Consider the following 9022-nt stretch of genomic DNA (forward strand, 5'->3'; position numbering starts at 1 on the left):
TGGAAGAAGTTCTTATTGTGGAGAAAGTTGAAGAAGAAGCTCTTATTGCAATGGGAGAACCGGAAGTGAATACGAAAGCTTTGATAGATTACTTTCAACCAAAGATCATTGATATTCAGTCTAGCATTATCAGACCAGTCATCGCGGCTAACAATTTTGAAATCAATGCTAGCACAATTCAGATGGTGCAGAACTCGATTCAGTTTGGGGGTTCTCTAACGGAAGATCCCAATATGCTTAGAGATTTCATCGAGATCTGCGACACTTTCAAATTTAACAATGTGTCTAAAGATGCTATAAAGCTATGGCTTTTCTCATTCTATCTGAGGGATAAAGCTAAGTGTTGGTTGCATTCTCTACCACCAAGCTCTATCACTAAATGGGAAGATCTTGCTCAAAAGTTTCTTACTAAGTCATTTCCTATGTTGAAGACTGCTGCAATCAGGAATGCTCTTACTCAATTTACGCAGCAATCTTGAGAGTCTTTGTGTGAAGCTTGGGATCGTTATAAGGAGATGCATAGAAAGTGTCCTCATCATGGGATGCCTGACTGGATGATTATCAACTGCTTTTATAATGGCTTGGGAGCACAGTCTAGACCTATGTTCGATACAGCATCAGGTGGAGCCCTATACACCAATAGCTACGATGAAGCTTATGAGTTGATTGAACTGATGGCTGCTAATGAATACAAGAACCCTTCTCAGAGAATAAATCAAGGCAAAGTAGCAGGAATTTTAGAGGTGGATGCAGATACTATTATAGCTGCTCAGCTTAAGGCTTAGACGATGAATGTGGATTCTTTGGCTAATTATGGAGTTAATCAGATAACTAATGTCTTTGAGCTTTGTGTTGGTGCGCATGAGACAAAGCAGTGTGCTATATCTAGTGAATCAGCTCAGTTCGTGAGCAACTTTCAGAGGTTGCAGCACCCAGTTCCAGCCACCTATCATCCTAACAACCGTAATTATCCTAACTTTAGCTGGAGCAACACTCAGAATGCGATTCAACAACCTTATCAATAGTATGCAACGAAGCAGTACAACCCTTCTAGTTTTCAACAACTGCAATATGCTCCAAGACAACAACTCCAACTTCAGCAGTTACCCCATGGAGTTACAAGTCAAGCTAATGAAAAATCTGAATTGGAGGAGTTGAGGCTCATGTGCAAGATCCAAGCGGTGTCTATCTAGACCTTGGAGAATCAAATTGGGAATATATCCAATGCCTTGCTGAATCGTTAACCTGGTACACTACCTAGTGACACGGAAGTGCCAGGAAAGAAGGAAGAAAAAGAGCAGGTTAAGGCAATTACATTGAGGTCTGGGAAGGTTGCAAATCCCGAAAAATCTCAAGTTTCGGAAGATGAAGCTGTGGCTGAAGAAGAAGTGTAGACAAAGTAGAAGTGAAACCAAGGAAGACTACTGTGGAACACACTCCTCCTAAGGGTAATACATGGGAGAAATAGATCCATCCTCCACCTCCTTTTTCTAAGAGGCTGCTTAAGAAAAAGCTAGATAAGGAGTTTGAGAAGTTTCTGGAAGTGTTCAAGAAACTTCATATCAACATACCTTTCGCTGAAGCTCTTGAACAAATGCCTAGCTATGTGAAGTTTATGAAAGGTATCCTCTCTCGGAAAGTGAAGCTTGATGCCTTAGAGACCGTAGCTCTCATGGGAGAATGCAGTGTTGTGCTCCAACAGAATTTACCTCCGAAGCTTAAAGATCCTAGAAGCTTCACTATTCCTTGCACCATTGGAAACTTTTCGTTTCATAAATTTTTATGTGATTTGGGAGCTAGCATCAATCTTATGCCTTTTTTCTGTCTTCAAGAAGTTGGATTTACCTGATCCAAAGCCTACTTATATGTCCTTGTAGTTGGCCGATCGTTCTATTACATATCCACGAGGCATTGTGGAGGATGTCTTGGTCAAGGTGGAAAAACTCATCTTTCTTGCTGATTTTGTAATTCTTGATTTCGAGGAGGATAAAAAGATTCCCATAATCTTGGGAAGACCATTCTTGGCTGCTGGCCGAACCTTGATTGATGTGTAGAAGGGTGAGCTCACTATGCGAGTGCTGGATCAGGATGTGACTTTCAATGTATTCAATACCATGAAATTTGCTATTGATAACGAGGAGTGATTAAAAGTGGAATTGGTCGATTCTGTGGTTACTTCAGAACTTGATCAAATGCTAAGGTCTGATGCCTTAGAGAAGGCCTTATTGGGGAATTCAGATAGTGAAGATGATGAAGGTGATGAGCATTTGCAGTATTTGAATGCTTCTCCTTGGAAGCGAAGGCTGGATATGCCTTTTGAATCTCTTTGAATGTCAGAACTGAAAAATGTTGAGGGGCGTCCCAAGCCATCTATCGAGGAAGCTCCTACACTCGAGCTTAAACCATTGCTTAAGCACTTGAGGTATGCTTTTTTAGGTGATAAATTTACTTTTCCTGTTATTATTGTATCTGACCTTTCAGGTAGTGATGAGGAAAAGCTCTTGAGAATTCTGAGAGAGTTCAAATCCGCAATTGGATGGACTATAGCAGATATCAAGGGAATCAGCCCTTCTTATTGCATGCATAAAATTCTGCTAGAGAAAGAAAGCAAGCCGACTGTTGAGCAACAGAGGAGGCTTAATCTTATAATGAAAGAGGTTGTGAAGAAGGAAATTCTCAAGTGGCTAGATGCAGGGATCCTCTATCCTATTTCTGATAGTTCTTTGGTGAGCCTAGTTCAATGTATGCCGAAGAAAGGATGCATCACAGTTATTGCTAATGAGAAGAATGAGCTAATTCCTACTCGAACAGTCACGGGGTGGAGAGTTTGCATGGATTACAGGAAGCTGAACAAGGCCACGAGGAAGGATCACTTTCCTCTTCCTTTTATTGATCCAATGCTTGACAGGTTGGCTGGGCATGAGTACTACTGTCTTCTTGATGGCTATTCAGGTTATAATCAAATTTGCATCACTCCAGAAGATCAGGAAAAGACTACCTTCACTTGTTCATTTTGTGCTTTTGCCTTCGGAAGAGTTTTTTTTGGGTTGTGTGGTGCACCTGCCATATTTCAGAGATGCATGATGGCTATCTTCTCTGACATGATTGGTCAGAATATGGAGGTGTTTATGGATAATTTTTCTGTGTTCAGGGATTCTTTCAACGAGTGCTTGCAAAATCTTCGTGCAGTTCTTAAAAGGTGTGTTGAGACCAATCTAGTTCTCAACTGGGAGAAATGTCACTTTATGGTGCAACAGGGCATTATTCTTGGGCACAAAGTCTCTAGTAAGGGTCTTGAGGTTGATAAAGCCAAGGTGGGGGTCATCGAAAACCTACCTCCACCAATTTTCGTTAAGGGAGTCCGTAGCTTTCTTGGTCATGCGGGTTTCTATAGGCGGTTCATTAAAGACTTCTCCAAAATCTCTAAACCGTTGTGCAATCTTTTAGAGAAAGATGTCCCTTTCAAGTTTGACGATGAGTGTCAAGCTGCTTTTGAGATCTTAAGGAAGAGTTTGATCACAGCACCTATCATAACTACACCTGATTGGAATGAGCCTTTTGAAATGATGTGCGATGCAAGTGACTATGCAGTTGGAGCACTGCTTGGACAAAAGAAGAACAACGTATTTTATGTGCTCTACTATGCTAGTAATATTCTCAATGGTGCTCAACTAAACTATACTACTACTGAGAAATAACTCTTAGCCATTGTTTATGGTTTTGAGAAGTTTCGGTCTTATTTGCTTGGGACAAAGTGACAATTTTCAATGATCACGCTGCTATTCGTTATCTTGTCTCGATGAAGGACTCGAAGCCTAGACTGATTCGATGGGTTCTTTTACTTCAAGAATTTGAGTTGGAGATCAAGGATAAGAAAGGTACTGAGAATCAAGTCGTTGATCATCTCTCTCGGTTAGAACATCCTAGTACAGCTTTACAGGATAAGACATTGATTAATGAGTCTTTTCCCGGTGAGCATGTTTGGGGTGCAAGAGGAAGAACCGTGGTTCACAGACATTATGAAATACCTTGTGAGCAACATTATACCTCCATAATTTTCTTCTACTCAAAGGAAGAAGTTTCTTCATGAGGTGAAGTGGTACATGTGGGATGAGCCGTTTCTGTTCAGGCAAGGAGTTGACCAAATCATCAGGAGATGTATTCCGTACAGCGAGATGGAGGGTATCTTGTGAGACTGACATTCGACTATTTATGGAGGCCACTATAGTGGAGAGAAGATGGCAGCTCGTATCCTTCAAGCAGGATTCTTCTGGCCTATATTGTTTAAGAATGCGCATCGGTTCATTTTGAAGTGTGATCGCTGACAGCGTTTGGGTAATATGTCTAAGAGGGATGAGATGCCTCTGAATGTGCTTCTCGAGGTTGAGATCTTCGATGTTTAAGGAATTGACTTCATGGGGCCATTTGTCTCATCTTACAATAATCAGTATATCTTGTTGGCGGTTGATTATGTGTCGAAATGGGTGGAAGTCAAGGCTTTGTCAACGAAAGATGCAAAGATAGTGCTTAATTTTCTTCACAAGAAGATATTCACAAGATTTGGGACTCCAAGAGTCATAATCAGTGATGAGGGATCGTATTTCTGCAATCACAAGTTCGTTGTTATAATGCAGCGATATAATATGAATCCTCGGATTGCTACGGCCTACCATCCTCAAACTAATGGTCAAGTTGAGGTGTCTAACAGAGAGATCAAGCGTATTCTAGAGATAGTTGTGTATCCATCAAGGAAGGATTGGTCTTTGAAGTTGGATGAAGCTATTTGGGCGTATCGAACAACATACAAGACTCCTCTAGGCATGTCTCCATTTCAATTGGTTTATGGTAAGGGATGTCATTTGCCTGTGGAGCTAGAGCACAAAGCGTATTTGGATGTGAAGAAACTGAACCTCAATTTGGATATAGCTGGTAAGAAAATGATGCTTCAATTGAATGAACTCGATGAGTTTCGGCTTCAAGCGTATGAGAACAACAAAATGTATAAAGAAAAAGTCAAGAGGTGGCACGATAGGGGTCTAGTGCTCAAATCATATGTGCCGGGGCAACAAGTTCTTTTGTTCAACAAGTCGAGATGGTCAGGGCCATTTGTTATCAAAACTGTGTTTCCACATGGAGCGGTGGAGATTTTTGAGAATGATTCAGGACAAGCATTCAAGGTGAATGGATAGAGGTTGAAGCATTACTATGGGAATATGGTAAACCGTGAGGTGGTTAGTGTCGTTTTACTGTCTACTTGATCTCGGGATTCTACGTCAAGCTAGCGACATAAACCAAGCACTTCTTGGGAGGTAACCCAAGTTTGTTGTACATTAGTAGGTGTTAGAAGGGAGAAAAAGAAGAAAACACAAAAAAATCAGAAAAGCAGAAGATACAAGGGAAATTTGACAGAAGCACGGCGCGCCCGCACTGGGTAGCGGGGCGGCCACACTGCAAAAGACGGTAACTGCACGCGCCCGCGCTGGAAGCGGGGCGGCCGCGCTAGAATTCCAGAAACACGGCACGCCCGCACTGCCATGCGGGGAGGCCGCGCTGCACCCTTGTAGAAAATAAAATAGAAAAACAAAAAAATCAAAATAAAATCAAAGTGTAGCCGATTTTCCCTCTTCAACCTACCATAATTCCCTCTCCAAATCAGTTTCAATCACCCCATTACTCCCACTAATTCCATGGTATTCCCTAACAATACAACAAGAATTATAGAATGAGGGTTAAATGTAATTATGGCTTCTTTTTCAAGATTTAAAAACAGTTCTTAACTCGACAAATATATATGTGTTTTGATTTGTAAAGTACGGAATGAAAGGATTAAATAAATCAAACACAAAGTAATAAAAACACAAGTCTTTAAAACTTTCTGCTGGATTTGAATGTATCCACCGGATATATATATATATATATATCAATTTGTGAACTTTGTGAAGCTCAAATTGTCTCACAGCTGCTTTACAAGTTGACCAAACAAACTACAGAGATATTCTTGACAAGTACACCTTTTTCTAATTTCTCTCCTAAAATGTGTTTGCTTAGTTATTTTCTTAACTAGCTACACTTGGTTTATATATCACCAAGTTTACATGGTAATAAGACAGGATAATAAAAAAAACCTATGTTAGATATATTTGTGATGTCAGGTCTAATATGATTTGTGTTTAGTTTTCAGATCTTACTTAACAGGACAAATCAGTACTTAACTGGAAATCAGTACTTATACTGAAGTCAGGACTTAAGATATCAAAACTTAAGTTGTCAGAACTTAAGTTATCAAGAGATATTTATCAGGAGATAATATCAGAACTTAAGGAGACATTCAGATAAGGATGGCGGTTGATTGAAAGGAAAGAAGATCAAGACAAACATAAGAAGAAATATGCATGGAGAAGAATTCTATAAGGAATAGAATACTTAGAAGAAAAGATAACTGATTGATATATATTAGGAAGCAGAACTGTATTCGATATTAATTAGAAGATTATCTTGTAACTTTGTAGTATATAAACACATTAATAGGGTTTACACTATATGTGTTATCATAATCGAGTTTATTATTTATTGTAACCCTAGCAGCTCTCGTGATAATTTGTTCATCACTGAGAGAGGACAGTTCTTTGTAACAGAGTTTATTGTGTTGAATAAAATCTGTTTTCTGTTACTTGAGTTCTTATATTCGATTTGATTGTAGTAAATACTGTATTCAACCCCCTTCTACAGTGTGTGTGACCTAACAAGTGGTATCAGAGCAATCTGTTAACATACATACAGTAACGATCCAAAAATAGTCATGTCTGAAGAAGTACAAACTCCAACCAAGCCCACCAAAACTGAAGAAACTCCAAAGACTCAAATCCATAATCGATATGAGACTATTAGGGTTCCCATACTGAAACCTTCTGAGTATTCCATATGGAAGGTGAGGATGTTTATGTTTCTGGAAGCTACAGATCCAGAATACCTTAACAGAATTAATGAAGGACCACACAAGCCAACCAAGCACTCTGTTATAGTTGCAGATCAGCCACAACAGAATGTACCAAAGGAGAAAAGTGAATATACAGCTGTAGATATCTCATCTATTGCAAAAGATACAAAGATAAGACATTTGCTGCACAGTTCCATTGATAATGTCATGTCAAACAGGTTAATTAACTGCAAGACTGCAAAGGAGATATGGGATGCCTTGGAGACAAGATGCCAAGGAACTGATTCAATTAAGAAGAACAGGAGGACTATACTCACTTAAGAGTATGAGCACTTTGACTCAAAACCTGATGAGCCATTGACTGGTTTATATGATAGATTTGTCAAACTCTTGAATGATCTGTTACTGGTGGATAAGGAATATGATCTTGAAGATACTAATCTCAAATTCCTTTTATCTCTTCCTGAAAGTTGGGATTTGAAGGCCACAACTATAAGAGACAACTATGCTCTTGATGAAACTACTCTTGATGAAATTTATGGTATGCTCAAGACTCATGAACTTGAGATGGATCAAAGAAGCAAGAGGCATGAGAGAAAATCAAGAAAAGTTGCTCTTAAGGCTGAGGAGGAATCCCCTAAAGTGGTTGTCTCAAAGAAAGGCAAAGGAAAGGCTCTCATCACAAAGTCTGATACTGAGTCATCAAGTCTTAATAGTGATGAGGATTCAGAAACTGAAAGTCTATCTGAGATGGACCCTGATGAAGAGATGATGAAGCTGTGTGCTCTTATGATGAAAGGAATCACAAAGATTGCATACAGGAAATTCAGAAGGGGAAAGAAGTATTCCAGGAAAGGTGCAAGTTCTGATAAGAAATGTTTCAGAAAATCTGAAGGAAAAGGAGGAAAGTCTGACAGAGGAGATTACTCAAATGTCAAATGCTACAACTGTGGTGAGAAAGGCCACATATCTCCTGATTGCAAGAAAGTGAAGAGTGACAAAGGCAAGGCTCTTGTCACAAATAAGAAAAGCTGGACAGACACTTCAGATTCTGAAAGTGAGGTGAACTATGCCTTGATGGCAAATGCTGATAGAAGCTCTGAAGCTGCCGAGTTAAAGGTACCTCAAACAACTTATGCTTTTCATACTGATGATATTACTGAGTTGAGAAGATATCTTAAAACCATGTTCATTAGTTATAGAGATCAAACTTGAACATGTGAAAGATTAACTTCTGAAAATCTTGCTTATAAAAGAGGAATAATTATTTAGAAAAAGAGTTAGTTATGTTCCATCAAACTTAGAAAGATAGAGATGATGCTTTTTATGTTAGAGATAAAGTGCTTAAAATGAATGAATCTCTAAAAACTGAGCTAAAAAAGGAAAGAAAGATTATCAGGACTTGGACTAACTCTGGCAGAACAACTCAGAATTTGTTAAGTAGTGGAAACTGGAAAGAGGGCTTAGGTTATGGAGATGATAAGAATGATAAAAGAACTGTAGAAATTGAGCCTATAGTTGTTAAACAAAAGCCAAAGGTAAATCCTGTAAAGTTTGTAGATGTAAAGTCTGATGTTGATAAATCAGAAGTTAAAGAGAAATTAACTTCTGACAAACCAAAACAGGATAAGACAACTGAAGTTAACATAGGCTTAATGACAAAGAAGTAGCTTAAGCATAAGCTAAAAGATGTTAAGAATGTAAACAAGGTAAAGGCACCTAGGAAAAATAGGAATGGAAAGGTAGGTGTGAATAAAAGCAATGATTATAAGCCTGTTCCTAATGCTCCTAGAAAGAAATGTTATAACTGTGGAAATTCTAACCATCTGGCTTCTTTTTGCAGAAAAATAAGAACATAAACTCCTTACCTTCAAAATCAGGAGTTAAGAGTCAGTCTGTTAGATATAGGCCACAAAATCCTTGTTTTCATTGTGGTAGTTTATGGCATTCCATTTATACTTGTAAGGAATATCATAGTTTGTACTATAATTATTATCAAATAAAACATTCTTTAAAGAAAGTTAGCATTATTCCTTCTAGTGTAAGTTCTGATGCAAAGTCTGATATTGTAAATTCTGATATGAA

The 9022-nt window shown here is 38.7% G+C and overlaps 1 non-coding gene across 1 annotated transcript; it reads right to left on the reverse strand.

Annotated features, from left to right (window-relative positions):
- Positions 1 to 437: 437 nt before the first annotated feature.
- Positions 438 to 544, reverse strand: LOC141716298 (small nucleolar RNA R71). Its single transcript, XR_012573011.1, has one exon. It is a non-coding gene; the product is annotated as a small nucleolar RNA R71 (small nucleolar RNA).
- Between the last annotated feature and the right edge of the window lie 8478 nt (positions 545 to 9022).

This window comes from Apium graveolens, chromosome 3 (assembly GCF_009905375.1).
Source record: "Apium graveolens cultivar Ventura chromosome 3, ASM990537v1, whole genome shotgun sequence".
NCBI lineage: Eukaryota > Viridiplantae > Streptophyta > Magnoliopsida > Apiales > Apiaceae > Apium > Apium graveolens.